A 20,597-nucleotide genomic window follows, 5' to 3' on the forward strand; every position below is an offset into this window, starting at 1 on the left:
TTGAGCGACTTTCTCTCCACTGACATTAGATTTTGGAGTTGCTACTGTTCGCATGTCCTCAGGGTCACCATCAGCTTACCCTAGCTTTTCAGTGGCTTTGGAAGGTCAGGTGGTACCCAGTGCATAACATTTCTTGTCACCCCAGGCTTGACAAAATGGCAAAAATATATGTTTAAAACACATATTTTTTCCATTTTGTCACGCCCCTCAGTGCTAACACCTGGAGCGGCACGCACCCACCGCACCCCCTTCCTACGTCACAGTAGCTTTTTTTTTTGTAAAGAAACCGCGCTATGCTTTCGGGGACCTGCGCATACATTTTCTATTGCTTTACCTTGATACTCTTATGCCATTCTGGAATTGGAAAAAATGTACTCCTGGAACCCATACATTGGTGGTGATGGTGTGGTAAGCAAGGAGCTGGATATACAAAGGGCAGAGTAAAAAAAAAAGTAGAGTTCGACAGTCAATTTATACAATTACTCTTGAAAAATCTAGTGCAAATGTATTGACATCAAGGGCAAATTTCTAGTAAATCTGTTCTATTTATTTAATTGGTCACAAAGAGGCAGAAAAGGGCTAATACACCTGCTGAAGATAGCTTTATGTGCCTAGCAAATATCAGGGGATCATAGAAACAGTAAGATAACTCTGATGGTTAATGCAGTTGCCGGAGAGTTCTCTGTCGTCCCATCACAGATTTGACTGATAAAGCAGCATATATGGTTATTGTGGCTGCTGCAAAGCACATCATTTAGATAGGTAAGTGGCTTACGGCTTTTGCCACAGAGATCCTTATTTTATTTATAGTTTTTAAACTGCATTCTCTCTAATATAGCACAGTGAGCCATGAACCGGCATCAAGGAGCTGCATGCAAACTGCATTGGTTTAGATCTTGATTGTATTTTTTCTTAGTCAGTTTTTCTAAGTTTGTTAAAATTGATTCCTCTGGATAGGTATAAAGTTAGTACAGATAACCTTGATTACTGTGTTAGGTTTTAAATCCTAATGCAAAAACAATTGATGAACAGAATGCCGAACAATGTCATACATTCACTCCAGTAGAGATCTGGGCCTAAATCCATAGTTGTTTTGCTTCCTATGCCATTCCAGTTTGAACGCAGCCATACGCAAATCAGTCTTGACCTTACGCCCAATGGGAACAGTACAACCTGAATTGTCAAACCGGGTCCTCCCTGGACTGGAATCAAGCATCCTAGGACCGGTTTCAGGGTTTCATCCCTCATCAGCCAGGATAGCTTGACTCCAGTGGCATGGAGAGCACGGAACCCACGTCTGGGCATACCCGTCCCACTCGGGGTGACAAATGCAAAAAGAACAATTGATGGACAGAATGCAGAATAATGTCATATATTCACCACAGTAGAGAGTTCGGGACCTAAATCCATCGTTTATTTGCTCCCCGGGCCATTCCAATTTGAACTCAGCCATGTGCAAATCAGTCTTGACCCGGCGCCCAATGGGAACAGTTGAGCCCGAACTGCCAAGCCAGGTCCTCCCTGGACTGGAATCAAGCATCCTAGGACCGGTATTGGGATTTCACCCCTCATCAGCCAGGATAGTTTGACTCCAGTGACATGGAGAGCACGGAACCAAAGTCTGGGTATACCCGTCCCACTCGGGGTGACAAATGCAAAAATAACAAATTTGCATTTAAATTCTGACTTTGTGTTTCTCCTGACCATTCACTTATGACATATTGCCCTCAAATATGATTGAAATGCAAGTCACACACCATATAACCCTCGCTCTTATGAAACATTGCCTGTACATTGATTTCATACACGCAAGGTTTACTGTCTGTCTGTGTGATTTAAAGTGCTCTGAAACGCTACACTGGGTTAAGTTGTGTTATAGCAGAATTAAATAAAAAATAAATTAGTAAAAGCCATTCAAATCATTATTTGTTTAATGCTCCTGTACACAGATAAATCTGGCATTCCCCCAGTACAAGCACATATCTTACATAGGGGGTTGAACAAACTCAAAAAACCTGCCTCCGGATCATAGTTTATCCAAATTACTTTTGAAGTGATAATCTGTCCCCCTTTGTTTCCCTCCATTGCATTGGCATCTAGGTTTTAGGCTCCAGATGGCTCCATTTCAGGGTGATACCTGAAAAAAAGAAAAGCTGGCCCTTTAAATTAGGCCTTTGTTTTGGGCTCAGCTTGAAGTGAAAATCAGAAAGCCCCTTTACTGTATCAAGGTTGCTGCTTGGAACAGAAGGCAGACAATGTGCATGTGCTGCTGCCGGCATATGACACCTGGACACATTCACCATATTTTACTGTGTCGGTCCAAACCCGGAGGATCCCCCCCTCATTTCATGCATTGCTTAGAGATGTGTACATGATACAACTTTTTAAACACACAAGCTTGTTAGCCTTTCAATGAGTCTCCTGGTTTAGACTTTTTTTATACACTTTTGTGCTTTAAAATTGAATCAAACTTGATTCGAGGTGAACCAATACTACCAATCCCAGAATGCTTTCTGAATGCTTAAGACTGGAACATTGCATCCAGGGTCTGATTGGTACAGGACAATTAGAGAGTGTCCAACACGCTGGTGTGACAAGTCAGAAGTGGGCTGGTTTTTGGCTGTTGCAAGCCGCTTTTATGGTCTCAGGGCCGGTTTCGACTGTTAATTTCCTTGCTATTAAAACAAACATTTGCCTGTAGTAAGCTCAAAACCATGCAGTCTTCTGTGCCTCCATTCTAATATACAGTTGCAGCCAGCATGGCACGCAGGTCGGGGGTGCTTGCTGGGGAGGGGTGTCGCAGAGGTCACGCACAGGTGTCATAACAAAAAAATAAACTCACCTCGAGGCCTGGTCCCATGTCTTCTCTGTTCCTACTCTTCTGCTTCTGACAGGAACAGGAAGCAGGCAGCCAGGCTCCCTCCCCATAACCAATCACAACGCTGCAATGCCGTTGTGAGAAGTTGGCCTGGCATATGATGTCCACTATTCTAGTGGGCACCTTGCACCAGCCCAATCGACCCTTATTGATGGTAGGTCATAAAGTCAACCCTATAGAAAACTATCCTAGTGGTAGCTGTGGAGAGCAGCCTTCAGGCTAAGACTTGGAGACGAGTTAAGCAAGTTGTTTTTACCATTTATAATCTCTTGAGTACCAAATGAAAGCACGCCACACAAGGTATATATCAAATATATATGTATTTATTCTAAACACAACCCCTCTGGACTCTTTATGAGGTCAGAGGTAAAAGTACAATACAAGGAACTTAATTAGCATACGATAAGTTGCACAGTATACGATTTGCCCTAGGGGCCTAACAAACCATATACTAAAATAGTGGTATAAGAACCACGTGAGAGTTAGAAAGCAGGCCTAGGTCCTGTGGAATCGCTAGGGCTTCTAGGAACAACCAAAGGCTAGGATGCAGGAGGCCCACGGGAGACGCGTGCAGTGTCTAAACACAGCCGTGGGTTACCATTGACTTTTTATGGAAAACGAACAAGTTACAATTTTAAAGATTAAGGGCACAAAGAGGTGAACTGCGATGGAACACTTTTAGACTAGGACACTTGGAGAGTCAATACCCACGGGAGCACCGGAGTACTCATGTTACCTCACCCAGGGAAGCCGGGTGCATAGGTGTCTTTTTGTGTCTGCTTTTGTCGTCGATTCCAATAGAGAGCTGCGAAGAAGTGCTGCAGGCGACCAGAGGAAAAGTGTCCAGGTGGATCCAAGGGTGGATCGGAGATGTGAAGAACCTGAAAGCAGAGGAGACGGAGTCTGGGTCACTAGCCAGTGAAAAGGGTGGCGATAGGAAGATGCCAGCCAATCTCGGGTGATTTCAGGTGAAAAGGTGAAGTTTGTCTCTTCAGCCAGGAGGACCAGGAGAAGTCGATGGCAACCAGGAGCTGGATCGAGCTGTCCCACAAAGGATCTAGTTGACTGCGGTGTCGGTATCCGGTATCCGGATTGGACCCAACAAGCTTTGGCAAACGCAATCGATGTCGAGATTGGCTTCGGTGCAGACCAGCAGGGTCTGGGGAACTTCTCCTTTGGGGAGACGTTGGAGCAAGCCTGGAGCAACCAGGAAAGCAAAGGAATTCAAGATTGGTCTTCGTGGGGGCTCACTAGCGAACGGACTAGGACCCGCAACGACGCGTCGAGCTGTAATGCACAAAGCGGGCCCATGGGACACTCATGGAGTGTGGGCCTCTGAGCTTCGCTGCAAAAGGTGCTCGGGGCTAGGGCTTCAAGCACCCCAATGCACAACTTCAGGATACCTTGGGAAGTAGGTGCAGCGTGCAAAATGCAGGATATCCAGGAGTTCCGGTCCCATGTCTCTTGTGTCCGCCACAGGTCTCAGCTTTGCTGGGAGCACAGGTCAGCATCAGAGATGTCTGGTAGTCCGTGTCCTGAGTCACGGGTCTTCGGGATCCAGCGGGAGCCTCGAAAATGCAGACTGGCAAAGTTGCTGTTGGTGCGTGTTTGAACAGGTTTGTCACTCCTTGACCACAAGGGATATTTTTTCCGTCTTCCGGTCGAGATGGCATGTTGAATGTCCAAGATATATGTTGCAGAGTTTCGTTCAGGGTAATCTAAAGTCCTAGGGACTGGGGTTCTATACTTATAGTAAGTTTAGGGGTTGGACTAACTCTAAGGTCCCTCCTATGGGTGGACCTGGGGAGGGGGTTGTTATACCCTTTTCCCTTTGACCAGTTTCGTGCCAGAGCTAGGGCAGAGTGCCCCAGCAACCGTATTGAACTGGGAAATGCATGGAGCACCTTGTGTGCCCCAGGCAGTGTCTGAAAAGCATTCACTGAATGCAATCCACACTGCCCCAATACACTACAGCCTGTCTGGGGAGGTGCCAGCACCTCCCTGGACTTGAAACCTATTGTCCAAGCCTCCCCTGCTTGAGTTTCGTCCAGCAGCAGGAGGGCAGACTCGTGTCTGTGGCAGCAGCATCCATTTTGTGATGCTGGGGCTCTGTTTAACTTTAACCGGTTAAACCAGTAACTACATGTCTTCTCCCTCTAGAAGGGTGGAATGTTACCCCCGCCGCCAGAACTGGTGGGGGGGGGGTAGTATTCCAAAATGTTTGACACCTTACACAACATGTTTTGATAAAGCCAAACCAAAGTTAGCATTAACCGCGAGGATTGTAATGCACTTAAGAGTATATGGTATGGCTATATCATAGAACAGCTATAAGGAGATGGTTCCGAAAGCTGCAGAGGGGCTCAGCTCATGCTAGGGCACCCTCTCACACAAAACCAAGCACTCTGCCTCCAGGATTGTCAAAGCCTGCCATAGGAGTGACTTATAGGTTACTATGTGTCTATATATATATATATATGGTAGATATAGGTATACTACATCTAAGTAAGGGGTGATTACACCACCTTTCCTCAGGCTGTGTGTACTGACCTGTGGTGTCAGTTTGGAAGGCTAACCAGGGGTGGCACAATACATGCTGCAGCCCCTTGTAGGCCTAGGGTGCACCTATGCCCTGGGTACCTATGGTACACTATACAGAGGTTCACAAGGGTGACCCAGTAACCAATCTGGTATGTACCTAAAGTACATGGTATCAATTTAGAGAGAGAACTGCTAGGCTGTGGGCCTGATTAGCAGGGCACAGCCATACTAAAGTCGAAAAACCAGAGCATCACATCAAAAAGTGGGGGTAACCACAGGAAGCAGACCCTACTCTCCTACAGCTGTGACACAGTGGTTAGCCAGGGGCTGGAGAGGTGGGCATGTTCTCCATGCAATGCAGCCTGCATGGAGAAGGGGAAAGTGTGCATGATTTGTTTGGGTGGCCCACGAGGGCTGACTAAACATTCATTGTGCACTCAGGAGTGAGCAAACCACTACACCCCTGCCCTGCTCTGTATGCAGAGCAGAGCATCCCCGCCCACCTGCCCGCCGGCAAAGGAAACATAAAATGGTAATACCTAAAAATTATTACCATTTATTATTTTTGCTTCTTGCACTTTGAGAAAGCAGTGGCGCAATGCTCCTCCGCCCACATGGAAGAGCCGCCCCTGCTAATACAGCGTGTCTTTACGAGTTAAAAACTGCCCAGATTTGCAAACAAGGGCCACACATTTCCATTTAACTAATCGGGGGCACTTTTATTTTGGTGCCTGGGCCTATTTTCTGTCCCAGTCCGACCCTGATGGGGCACTTGGCAGCACAGAGTTCTATGGCAACCGTAGCCAGATGAGTCAGTGCTGCCAAAGTGCCCATGGGCTAGCTGTTTATTTTTTGCTGCTCCACACTAGTGAACGCTTGCGGTTGTTTCCAATTTTCGGTAAGTTGTATTTGGTTGAACTGCTTTAGCATTAAAAGAATAGTGCCCCCTGGATATTTTTATAGGGTAAAGTAGAGAAAAACCTATTTGAATACACAATTCGGCTCCGAATCACAGACTTGCATGAGGTGACCACAGAGTACAAATGTACTTTTTAATCATAAACAAAAGATAGGTTGGCTATAATGCACTGACGCACACCTGCCTAGACCCAAAACATATTGCATGATAAATTCCAGCCACACTCCTACACACAGTGTGTGTGTGTGGACTAATACAATGGTATGTTAATTCCTAGCATTTACCTTTTTCCCTCTAAGAGCCTCCCCGCTGCCTCATTCAACTCTGTTCATTGAACCCTCAACTCTTATATAAAAATGCCAATGTTTACTGTTCCTCCACTAATTGTGAGTTAGAAGGAACCACATGCTCCCATCAAGCACAGGATACATTGTATTGTTGCGGCATTTATATAGTGCTTCATACCACTGACAAGGCACCTAAGCACTTATGCGACAGATATCTACTACTGAGGTGCAGAAGGGTTCTCAGATGCATACTGAAACTGCAAGAGACTGGCTTACACATATGGGGCTCAATTCACAAAAGTCTAGGCCAGACATTCAAATATTACCTCATAGTCTTACATCTGGGGTACATTTTGTAATTCTATAGAATTCCATGAATAATACTGTGAACATGCAAGTGTCACAAGTTTTCAGGCGTACTTCTGTAAGGAAATGCAGCAAAGTTCTACATTTCTGCTATGGAAATGAAGTGCAAAAGTTAGATTGCGCATCAATAGTGTTTTAGGTCGAGCCTAGAATCAGCGCACATGCGCTGCTCTGCTGGACTTGTTGTAGTGGAGTATGGGATAGAAGCCCCGCCCACTCACTGCCCGTATTTGTAATTGGCTTGTGACATTGTCCTTCGTAAATGCTGGATTCTGATTTGTAAATAGGCTTTTTAGTCTGTCCTAAGTACCGCCTTGTCTTTATTTGCAACCTCCCATGGCGCCTAGCCCTTTTACTTCGGTTGTTAGACATTATGTGTTCTTAAGTCTGTAAACACAACTTTCTTTATTTTCTCTTACTGCAGGCAGCACACGGGCGCCCGCTTTCACTTCAACAAAACGGGTGCTCGGTCTTATCTCAATCCCCCACCCACCCCACCCCTGATTAATCCTGTTTTACTTAACAAATGTTAACTCTATTGATTGTTTTATTTATTTTCAGCATTTGCACACCACTGGTTTTACCAGGCGCCCAGTTCATAGGACACGCTCATACCTTTAATATAATAAATAATAATAAAATAAAGTACATAACACCGCGCTTGTTGTTCATTTACTGATCTCGTATCCACACTCACGCTTTAAATGTGAACATTGTAAGCTAATGTTCGAGTGCCGCATATGCTTTTTAAGCCATTGCGGGACCCGCGCTTTAGCTTACGATGTTTAGAGCTAAAGCGTGAGTGTGGCTACGGGATCAATAAATGAACAACAAGCGCGGCGTTGTGTACATAAAACGTATTGCACCTGCTGCACTGTAGATAGCTGTGTCTCTTGACTTTTTGCGTGTTTGCGTAGCTATCCATTGCCCCACTGCTTTCAAGTGTCCCCGTAACCTGCATCGCACCTTCAATTAGTCCCTTTTTAAAAAAAATCAACAATAACGTGCATGATGGGATTTTTCAAACAATCTTATTTTAAAATAAAAAACAGATATCCCAGAATGCAGGTGCCGCACATAATTAGGGCCACTTGGTAGCTAGGCAATGAACCGGTGTTAATTGGATGTGAGTAAAAAGTCAGTGCTGACTTTTCAGTGAAAGAATTAAAGACGCTGACACGTGCATTACAGTTACCCTATTATAAGTATGTGCCTCCAAATCCCAGCATGCTTAGTGCTGATGGCAAACAAAATTGATGAAAGTCATGCTCATAGAAATATATTTCTTCTCTATTTCTACTTTGAATATGTTTGCGGCCATAGTTTGTGATATTCAACATTGGAGCACTCAGCAACTGAGTAGGTTTGAAGGTTTTTATTAAATTAGCACAGTTAATTAAAACCATTGCTATAGAGTATCAACATTAGCACAATTATCACGTTAGAAAGCAAACTAAAAAAACCATCAACTGAGTAGTATGTTACTTGTGCTATGTGTAGGCTGAAGGCAAGCTCACGATGTCATTTATTTTTGCTGTCCACAACTATGAAAGCAAAATACATTTTTTAGCATATACAAATTGGAGCGGGTTATTGACATAACAGGTAGTATTTCAAGAGGCGAGAGCCACGCATTTTAGGAGAAATCAAATACACACCTGTATGTTTTAATACATCGTGCCCCGGGGACTGGGAGAGAGCAAGGCTGTAATCTATGGCTAATATTTGCACTAGCGCGGTCACAAAAGAGACTGCTTGACAGCCCAGCCCCCGAGGCAGCTCCTCCCCATCACCAGTCGTACAAAAGCATTTGCAATGCAATAGGTCTTTCAACTACGCAAGTTTGAGCTATTGGCATTGCAAATCACAATGCCTTTTATTTGTTTTGGTTTTTAAGATATAAATACAAGGCATTGTCATTTAAAATGCCAATAGCTTAAACTTGCGTACATGCGAGGCCTATTGCATTGCAAATGCTCTTTTTATTTATTAAGGGCAAAACAGTTTTGCAGTATCTAAATACCTTCCACTACAATTTCAGGGCTAGCTCCCGTATTCCACCCTTGACATGGATTTAGTCCCCACCATTCCCCCCATGCCACCCCCACTGCCCGGGAAAGAATACATCTGAACTGTGAGCCAGACGCACTGTCCCCACAAGGCTCATGGGAACCCACAAACCTGGTGTTTCACGGTTGCAGGTGTCCCCACCCCCTTAATGCTCATTTCGCGCCCCTGTGCGCAGATTCACTGACAAGACACATTTCTCTGCGCTGAAGGAATTTTGAGTATGTCTGACTCTCTATACACAATGCAAATATATGCCTTCTGAATCATTGACATTCACTTGTCAATGATGGCATTTGCACGCTTCGGTACAGAAACGGTCCAAAGCTCATCTGTGCCAGAGGTTAAAGTGCATTTGTAGCCATTACAGTTTGACTTTTTCCTAAAATTATATGTTTAAGATACTTAGTAATTAGGGGCATTTTAGATGCCATCATCATCCATTGGTCTGTTATTCTCATTCACATGTTTCTTCTACCCATTGCAGCATGTGGCAGTAGATCAGCCCACTTCAGCCATTGGCTACCTTCACTGTGAATGAGAGCGTTCTGCCCTTTCAGAAGGAACACATCCACACACAGAGTAGTTTCCTTAAATGTCAGGCACTGCTTTGGCAGCATTTGCTTTTTGAGACCCTCAAAAAATGCTTGCTTTAAACAAATGTGTGTTTTTTGTTTTTTTAGCTTGATGAGGAACCAGCGGCTTCCTTAACAATAATGTTTTGCAACAACCATGACAAGACAAACCAGCATTGATCAGACAAAAGCCTGGCGGCCAACACCAGACCTGTTGGTTTTGCCAAGGCTTGTTATCTGTTGGTCCTCCATCTAAAAGGCAGTATGATCTACCTTTGCTACTCTTGCTGATAGGGTCATAAGGTGGCTGCCTTATAGGTACACCCACCCTCCCTAAATATTACTGCCAATACCTGTATGAATCAGCTCCTTAGTGTGTGCCCAGCACACTGTAGTGTGGCTATCATGAATTTGATGTGGATTTCTCCTAATGCCTTTTCACCGAGTGCTGGCGGGGGCCAGCCCTAAAAAACATAAAGGACTCAAGCAAGCAGCATCTAAATGTCTCAGGTGAGCAGAGCTGCCCGGGTGGAAGGCAACAAGAGTATCTATCTATCTATCTATCTATCTATCTATCTATCTATCTATCTATCTATCTATCTATCTATCTATCTATCTATCTATCTATCTATCTATCTATCTCATTCCGTCTCTTTCAGGCTCACTCACTTTCACGCCCACTCACTTTCACGCCCACTCACTTTCACGCCCACTCACTTTCACGCCCACTCACTTTCACGCCCACTCACTTTCACGCCCACTCTTCTGTCATGAACAATTCTAGCACAGATCTCTTACACACCAGTCTGTCTACATTCAGCACATCACACAGGGACTTTCTCTTCACCATCAACGCACCATTGAAGACATTCTAGCATGACCTACAACGTTGGCACCTTCCTTCACTTGGCCACACCGCTCTTCTCACATGCCATTTTGCTGTTCAGTGTTGCAGAAGACCAACTAGGAGACAGCGCTGGCAGACCTTCAGGATTGTAGTCTGTCTCAATGTAGAGTCAAGCAAAAATAGCCGAATTCAACTCTTCAGTAGGAAACCCTAACGTCGTTAATTAGTGTACTCGATTGTCCCTGGAGGAAACTTGGCGATCAGGCTTACAAGCTGCAGTATAAGACCATTCATGCAAATTCATGGCGATGGTGGTCTTCCTATTGGCGTGTTCGGGGTAGTTGACGTCGGTGTGGATGACATTTACCTGAAAGACCTTGAGCACCCTGCGGAACTCGTCGTAGGTGCGGTTGAAGATGCACTTGAGACGTTCGCAGCATGGAGGTTGGTAGGTGGCAGGTTCGAGGATGTCCAGGGTGTTATCGCGTAGCCCTCTTTCTGTGTCTCTTGGCTACATTGAGATATTCTTAACTCAATGAGATGCAAACGGATAATATTAGTTGCTCTATGTAGACCCAATGCACAAGTGTAGGTCCTAGGGATAAGATGAAATGGGATAAGATGAATTTGTTATTTGCTCTTACTTCAGCGCTCGGCTTGCTATGGAGCACTTTAACACATTCCAATGCAGTGTACAGAGAGTTGCATTTAAATCAGTTCTGGTCCTCTTCTGTAATGAGTTCTTACCCTGTTTGTGGAATCCTTTATGATTTATTGCTTCATTTTATTTGATTCTCCCATTTCCTCAGGCTGTCATCTAAACTTGCAGTGAACCATGCATGCAATTAAACGTTTTAGGGATTATTATCTGCTGTTGAGGGGACATTTCAAGATAATAACTAGCTACACCATGCTGAAGGCACATAACGTGGGAAGGGGCAATTATCAACAGTTTGTGCCCCAGACTGTATGCTCAATAAGGCTGCATCTAACCTCTGTCTGTCCCACCCACTACACAAGGACAGAGAGGCCTACTCTTCCAGCTATTTTCATGTACCTCATTTATACTTTTGCTGAACTCTGGTAGACCTGAAATTCAGGAAAAGAATTCTGCATACTTGTATTCTGCTTAGGGCATTAACCGCTGATTTCACCATTTCTCACAGTTCTGTATCTGTGTGCATAGGTTATGGCAGATAATGGCGGGAAATAGCAGCTAGCAGGTGAAAAATCCTGCAACTAGTGGGTTATTAGGCTCCCAATTTATCCCTCACACTCAGTCACACACTTGCTAATTAGCAGCGCCAATCTCTTTATCCTTAGAGAGAGCTAAAGCAACACATTTATTTTCACAGAAATTCAACTTTAACCCCTCACAAGGTGAAGCAAGGATCATCAACATACAAACAGGTGTATAATGCCTAATCAACAAGGTCTTACCCATTGTAACGACTATTACTTTGATTACGCTCAGACATGGTTCCTTCAGAATACTGGTCAATAATATTGCATTCTGTGGGCATAGCCAAAGTATCTCTGCACTTATTACTGTCTCGTCAAAGCTGGCATTCGTGCTGCGCTGTGATTGATTTGCCAGTAGATCCATTCCATTGTCGAGGCGTTTACGCGCATTGACATCCACTTGTCAAACGATGAACTTGCCGTCATTCTGCTCAGTAATGTCGTTGTCCCGATTGCTGCCTAAGGGTGGCTGGAGTCTGTGTTAAACAACAGTACTAAGCAAAAAGTAGCGGGACATAACTTGATTTGTCTTTCCCCGCCCCTTCGTATTTCTTTTCTTGGTCTTCCATCTACTTTTTAGGATATCGAAGCAGAGCCTCTTTCCTGTGAGTGTTTACTTTGCATCCATTGAAACTCTGGTTCTTGTTTGCTGCTTAAGGGTCCATCCCCAGAGGGTGGACATAGTGCCCTATTTGACAATAGATGGACTTTTGATTAAGCACCAGATTAAACACCAAATGCACTTTCAGGTGTACTTGGACTCTTAGATGTTTGCCTAGAAAATCACTCAGAGGACCTACTATGTATATAAATTACAAAAATTATGTGTATTATTGAATGAGAGAAGGGTTGCATTACCCAATCCAAAGTAAAACAAAAATCCTAATATTAGAGTATAAAACACTTACTTTCCACCACGCCAGTGGCCCTCCAGTCTAAATGATATTCCCTACTTTACACAAAGGTAAAACCTGGTGACCGTATTTTGACTGCAACCTCTCATTCACCCCTCAAAACCCCCTCCTTGCTCAGCAAAACCCCCCTGTTGTGCAAGCCTCTCATGAAATTTAACTAAGGAGACAGCATGTTACGGGATGCTTAGAGTATATTGAAATGCGAGTCATAAAAGCCTGCTGAGAATTTGACTGATGAACTCCAGAGACTACACAAGCAAGACACCAAGTTGTGCCTGGATTTATGTAAGTTTGTTTATGCTGGCTTTAAAACTCTCTGCACTTGACCCCTGCTAACCAGTGGCAAAGCGCTTGTGCTCCCCTTCAACATGATGAAATTGGCCCCTTGTTGGCATTTTTAACTTATCTACAATTCCCTAGTGCAAATTTTACCCAGGGTCTGTAAGGTAAATGTTACCAGTGGGCCACAGCACCCATTGTCACCCACTGCAGTGACAATGCAAATATGACTGACGGTCTACACTCTGCAGCCTGGCTGTGCAGAGTTAAAACAACATTAAAACAAGATTTACATGTCCTACTTTTAAATACCATGCACCCTGCTTTATGGACAATAAGGCCTACTTAGGGGTGTCTTTAAAATGTAAAAGGAAGGTTCAGTCCTGGCAAAAAGTTATATTGACAGTTCAAATTTGCAGTTATTATACTGTACAGCCAGGCCACAATGGTAGGTTCTGGAGACAGGATTTACATTGCTACTGCACTGGGTGATACGATGAGTGCTGCAGCCCACTGGTAGCATTTAATTTACAGACCCTCGGAATACCCGGTACCATATACTGGGGACTTATTAGTAAATTAAATAAACCAAGTGTATAAGCACCTTACACTAGTTGGCAGTGGTAAAGTCAGCAGAGGTATATGGGCAGCAAAAAATAGGGTTCAGAAAAATATCTGAGTGACCCCACAGGGAGGCCAAATTTCCAATTAATACCAATAGAAATTTCTGCATGCTACGGTAAATGTTGATATATTTGATTGTACAGGATTTTAGTAATTTCACCAGATTGAAAAGGAAAACATAGAAGGCTTTTTGACTTCATTTTTTCAGACTATGAAAACACGTTTAAAATAGCAATATAATCTAGTACTGGGAAGCGCAGCATCGAGGCACTTGGTGATATAGGAGGAGGTAGACAAACTGTGCCGGGCTAGTTGTTACCAGTGCTTAATTTGAACCAGTGGCTTCCGGTGCTCGGAACCGCCACTTAATCGTCCACACCGGCGCTTATAGCGCAAACTTGACCCAAAGGTATTGGAGCACTTTTCATGAGCACCAGTTAAGTACACATTCATTTTTTGTAGGCCTGGGGAGACTAAGTCATTGGCCCTGGATCACAGGATGTTAAGCCTACGCTTAGACTCGAACCTCTTTCCCCAGCTCCAAAGTAGGCAGCTCTGGTCATTACGCCACTCCCTCTCCCCACTTGTAGGGTTTCATGGTTAGTAGTTAGTTCTGTTATAGGCGGCAATAATAGGCGCAATGGGCATGTGCAACTTGCCTCCTGACGAGAGCCCCAGCACTTATTTTTTCACAAATTAACCACTGGTTGTTACCCTGTGAGACATCGGGCGTGGGAAGACTGGGCTGGTGACTGCCCTGAGGAGACCGCCATGTGAAAATCATCAGAGATTGACTCAGCGTGATGAAATTACAGCGAATCATCGTAAGAGCTTCCAACTGAGTTATCCCTTTCAGCTGCTCAATGGACTATCGAATCATACTCGCTGCTCGGAGCTGCCATGGGTCTTTATTTCTGTGCAGCTGCTTGGCAAACTGCTGTGCAAATCCTGAGAACGGAGCCACTTCAATTTTCATCGAGATGCAGCAGGTTTGTGCATGTGAGTGACCTGCAGTGCATTCATTATGATTCTATGTACACCAACCTCCCACTTCTCTTCACCCTGTCATAGCCACCCCCACCAACCCCCAAGATAAAGACACATCAGAACTATCAGGGCTGGGCTGGAAAGCAACATCAGTCCTGGGCAAAGGTTCAAAATGGCAGACCACTGCATGAGAACGCAACTAGAATGGGCCACTGGGGAGGTTGGTAGGGCCAGGTCAGCTGATGCTGCTCTGAAGATAGCCCCCTAGCCCGCTTCCTACTGGGGAAATGCCAGAGCGACAGAATGGCCAGTCCGTCTCCGAGAACTAGGCAGATCGCGTCATCTAGACCCAGCCGATTGGTGCGATCATGGCAGGAAACAAGATCTTTCTCCATCCTGAAAAGTGCAAATGTATATTTTCTTTCTGGTAAATACTTGCATACATTAACTCTGTCTTGTGACATCCATTTCTAGATGTGAATCATATTGCCCCTGAATGTTTTCAGCTGTTTTTCAAATATGGTGTAGCTGTCACTGTTGTTTCCCTCACTTGCTTGTGCAAAATATTTTGAAATAAGGAATTATTGCCAAAACCTCATACTTTTCTCATCTTTCTGCATTTTCTGATTTTCACTAACGCTAAGAAAGGTAGCTTAGAATAAATATTTTGTGCCAGTGAAAAATAACAAATGTGTTACTTATCAAGTTCTCATACTTCCTCCCATGACAGCAGTGCTTGAAGAACGTACTGCCCTCCAGTCACACGTGAACTATTGTAAAAGGGAATTACATCAAAAGAGTAGCTGCACAGTCTGGCTCCACCACTGTAATGAAGCCTTCTTCCTGGCTCATGGGACTGCCACATTGTAGGTTCTGGCTGCTCCTCGTCAAAAGAATATTTAAAAAGTCCTGCTTTCATGGGGCTGGCGGGGGAGGGTCACATGGATTAGTGAAGCCAATATTCAGTGCAAGAAACTATTGTTCCTTTCTAAGAAACTAGCTCTTCTGTCCCTTGATTGACACAGATTAGTCTATTCTCCAATAAAGTGCTGATTCATGCCAAACTGAGTGGGAGTTGCTGAGTCAGTGTCTCTGGGCTCTAGGAATGCAGACCTGACCAAACTGGGCTTCCATCCTGGTATGTGTTGGATGCAGTAAGCAGGACAGTCATCGGGGTGTTTAAGGGATAAGGTCGGCATGCTAGTGGGAAGAGAATTGATCCTAATCATTTCTTGCTAAGGGTTTTATAATTGCCGGCTCACCTCCTTGGTGTCCCCATGTACCACTAGCCTGCTAACTTCATAACATCTCCCCCCTTTGTAACAAAACAAACAAACATACTGACTTCTCAGTCCATTTCTTCAATAAGTCTTTTGGGTGGACGTGCGTCGCGATGAGGTCGTGGCGACCTGGCTCTCGGACTAGTATTGTTCAGTGTCTCATTGGCCGGACCAGTGTTCTCACGACCAGCTGAATGTGGTTCTTCTGAACTGGGAGTGTCCATTTCACTCACCACGGTTCCGGTGGTACCTCGTGATAACTTCTTGAAATGCGAGATGTTTCTCGTGACTCGCCGATGCTCCGATTCCGCAGTCAGCATCGTTCCTTTCTTTTTCGTGATTAGCAAAGGTTCATCCTTGAACAGGCAGTCGGTCTTCCTCTGCTGTTCTTGCTTGACGAGAACATGGTCCCCTTCATGTAAGGACAGTGACCTCGCTCTTCTCCGGCGGTCTGCATATAACTTCATTCTGTCTTTATTGCGCTTGTCCGTTATCATCATCTCTTGATGGTCTCGTGCGGGCGATGAGGCTCGCAAAGCCCCTTCCCACGTTGGAATGCGATTCCTCATGGGACGTCCTAGCATGAGTGTCGCCGGGGACTGCCCAGTCGTTGCGTGAGGAGTTGTCCTGTAAGCTCGGAGGACCTCGTTGAGAGCCACTTGTAGATCTTTACCCTCCGCGGTAGCATGTTGAAAAGTCTTTTTGAGGGTGGCCATGAATCTCTCGATTGTTCCATTGGCCTGTGGCCAGAGGGGTGTGATCCTGCGATGATGAAAATCCAGGTGTTTCGCAAATGCTGCGAAGTCTTGCCCATTGAAAGGGGGTCCGTTGTCCGTTTTCACCTTCGTGGGAACTCCCCATGTGGCAAAGACTTCATCAAGTACTTTGATGGTACTAGAGGCGTTTGTGGACGGTACAAAGTATGCCATGGGATAGCGAGAACGCTCATCAATGATGGCCAGCACATATTTGCCCGATGACAGGGGTCCATAGAAATCAATGGCGATCTCTTGCCACACTCCAGGTGGCAGGGTGGTCATGTGCAGCGGTGCTGGAGGATCACTTTTGCTTGTGAGCTGACAGAGGTGACAGTCCTTCAAGGTGGCTTCTACCAGTTGATCGAGATACGGAAACCATACTCGTTCCCGTAGCGCACGTTTAGTCGACACAATCCCCCGATGCCCTTCATGTGCAAGGGCAACCACTCCTTGCCTTAGTTGAGTGGGGATCACGATCCGCTGGTCTCGCAGTAGTATGCCATCAGTGGTGGCTGACAGTTCACCACAGACATGCCGGAAGGCTTGCATTTCTTGTTTGATAATGGGATCAGTCTCTTCATCCTGAGGATCATGTCTCCACCTGTTGTTTCGAACCCTGCGAAGGACTTTCTGCAGGACGATGTCTTGAGCCGTACTCTCTCGGATGGTATCCATGGGGATAGCTGGGGGTAGGGCTTGGTCATTCACAAAATGTATGTACTCTTCCGCGATAGACGACTTGGAGACTGACGATGCAAATGGGTGCCGGGACATATAATCAGCCTGGTTTTCCGATTTACCAGGCTTATGGATAATGGTGAATGTGTACTCCTGTAGCCTTAGGCCCCACCTTTCAATCCTCAGGGGCGTTGTGGGTTTCCATAAATGGTGACAAGGGCTTGATGGTCTGTGATTAAAGTGAAATGTTTGCCGTATATGAAGACATGAAAATGTTCACATGCCCACACAACGGCAAGACTTTCCTTCTCGGGCTGTGAGTAAGCCCTTTCCGGGTCAGTCAGGCTACGGCTCGCATATGCAATGATACGACGTTGATCTGAGTCATTGTTATACTGGGCCAGGATGGCTCCGAGCCCAACAGGACTGGCATCCACAGTTATCTCAGTCTTTCTTTGCGGGTTGAAATATGACAAGTGATCCGCAGACTCCACCGCCTTCTTGATTTCCTTGAAGGATTGCTCACATTGAGGAGTCCACCCAAACGGTTGACCTTGTTTGGTCAAGATGCGGAGGGGATGACTGATCGTCGCATAGTCCCTGATGTAGCGAGCACAGTAAATGCCATGCCTAGGAACGATCTGAGTTCACTGACGTCCTGGGGGCTCTTGGTGTTGTTCAGAGTCATAATCTTGTCAGGATCAGGTTTCATGCCGGCGCCTGAGAAAATATGGCCAAAGAATTTCAGTGTGTTCTGGTGAAACTCGCACTTCTCTTTGTTCAGAGTCAGGTTTGCCTCCAATAACGCATGACAAACACGATTGAGTGCGATATCGTGTTCTCGTAGATCAGAACCATATACAAGGATGTCATCGCTATAGTTGAGCGTGTTGGGAATGTTTTGGATGACTTGCCGAATTGCTTCCTGAAATATTTCGGCCGCGGAGGAAACTCCAAAACTCAGTCTCTTATATCTGAACAACCCCAGATGGGTTGCGAATGTGGTGATGTATCTTGACCTTACATCTAGTTCTAGCTGATGGTAGCCTTTATTTAAATCCAACTTGGAAAACACTGTTGCACCATTGAGGGCGGAGATCATATCGCTCAAATGTGGTCCTGGGTGTCGTTCTCTTTCAATTGCAGTATTGGGCAGGCGCATGTCCACACAGAGTCTGACTTTGTTGGCCGTGCCCTTCTTGGGTACTATCACTACTGGGGACACCCACGGTGTTGGACCATCTGTGCGCTCGATGATGTCAGCAGCTAACAAATCCTGGAGTTCTTCCTCAACAGCAGTCTGGGGATGGAACGGTACCCTTCGAGGATGTTGAGCGATGGGTCTGACTTGTTCATTGATATGTAACCGCACTTGGCAGTCTTTCAATTTGCCTAATCCTTGAAATAGTCTGGGAAATTGACGGGTCACATCTTGGTTGCCGCTAACTTTGAAAAGGATTTCCACTAGGTGAAGACGTTCAGCTGTCGGAAGGCTTAGTAGGCAGTCTGCTTCTGGGCCCTTGATAACATGGATGACCGCTGATATGGTTGTGTCTTCATGTTTGAGGGTTGTCGAAAACTTCCCAAGGCAGGGAAGTGGCTTCTTAGCCATCCACGTGAAAACTCTAACTGGTGCAAATGTCAGAGGAGGACGCGGACTCATTCTTTCATATTCGGTGACCGGAATATAGTTCAAGGATGCACTGGAGTCCAATACGAACTTTGTGTCATGATTGCCAACTGTGATGTCCAAACGAGGATATGTTTTCAGTTGGTCCGGGTCTGCAGCTAGGTTCAGGTATTCAATGGTGTATGTTGAGTCTCTGGATGAGGGTCTCGATTCCTTGGATGGTGACCTCCGTTCCCACCTGGACCGCCGTGACTCTCTGCTGGAGTGTGACGACCCAGAGGACTGCTCAGTCTGTTCTTGGACAGCTCGCGCATGGTGTCTTCGAGTGTCGGACCGGGATAATCTCGGAGTACTGTTTCGTGCGTCAGACTGAGATGTCCTTGTTGCACCACTTCGTCTCTCCTTGTTGTATTCCCCACACACCACTTCGAAGTGATTAGTTCGACCGCACTTTCGACATCTCTGGCCCATGGCAGGGCAACTATCCACATGGGGGTAATCATACCCACATCTGTAACATTTCCTCACTCTCTCTGGTTTTCGCTCTTTCTTCCACGGCTCGCGCCGCTGGTATCTTGACTGGTCTTGACGAGAGGGCGGGCGTGACCTCCATTGTCTGTCTCTCGAACTCCTTCGACTGTCACTTTTGGCGTGTACTCTTCGCACTTGTTCGGGACTCCCTTTGTGCCCCGTTTCGATATCAGCGGCATACTCCTCGGCCTGATCATAGACTCGTGTCATCTCCTCTATGTCGTCTAGGCTATGTTGTTTTCTCAATAGTCGCCTCCTCAGTTGATCGGAGTGACATCCATCTATTATTTGTGACTTTATTGCAGCATCTGTTGAGAAATTATCAAATTCACAATGCTTGGCTAGTCTGCGCAGGCGCATCATGAAGGCACTCATGGGCTCTTCCTTGCCTTGATGAGCTGAGTGGAATGTATGGCGTTCGTAGTCTACGTTCTTTTTGTGAAGAAATCTTTTGTTCAATGCGTCACGCACTTTGTCATAGGTGTCCGCCTCAGCAGCAGGAAGGTCCTTGATTATTTTGACTATCTCCCGCCCCGCCAGGTTGCGCAGGGCAATCAATTTCTTTTTGTCCACAATCACCTCTGATCCTTCGATATAGTCCTCAAACTCTTCTAGCCATTCTTGCCATCTGGGACCCATGCTTCCCCCAGTGGTCACTTTGAGAGGTTCAGGTGCTCGCAGGTGCGACCCACCTGCAGCCTTGGGCCTGGCATCATCCAGTGGCAGCGGATTGCCATCGTCATCAGACACCATTTTGCAGTCGGTGTCTCCCGCTTCCTATTTGTCTCTATGGAATGTTCGCTTGGGCGTGACGTCCAGTGCTTGTTTGTGTCTGTGCCAGCCTCACTTGGTCTCATCAATGCTTGTTCGTTTGTCAATGCTTGTTTACTAGCCAATGCTTGTTTATTGGCCAGTGCTTGTTTATCTGCTCTCGTCAATGCTTGTTTATTCCTAGGCGCCAATGCTTGTTTATTCTTTATGCCTGACTTCAAAATGGCCGCTCTATGAAAATCAAGGGGTCTGTCCCGAAGAGTGCCTGACTCCAAGATGGCCGCCGTCACTGCAGTCACACGAGGCTTTCTCTCCTGATTCAGTCACTCTAGACTCACCGGCCAGCAAATTCGGGGCGGCACACTTCAGGATTCACTTTACTTTGGTCACCACAGCTACCAGGTGAGGTTGGGGTGGGCTCCC

General features: G+C 45.7%; 1 protein-coding gene across 1 annotated transcript in view; it reads left to right on the top strand.

The window, feature by feature from the left end:
* Positions 1 to 20,597, top strand: part of VAV2 (vav guanine nucleotide exchange factor 2) — an 832,583-nt gene that overhangs the window by 115,697 nt on the left and 696,289 nt on the right. The gene's annotated exons all lie outside the window — the stretch shown is intronic.

The sequence above is a fragment of the Lissotriton helveticus genome, chromosome 5_1, assembly GCF_964261635.1.
Source record: "Lissotriton helveticus chromosome 5_1, aLisHel1.1, whole genome shotgun sequence".
Classification (NCBI taxonomy): Eukaryota; Metazoa; Chordata; class Amphibia; order Caudata; family Salamandridae; genus Lissotriton; species Lissotriton helveticus.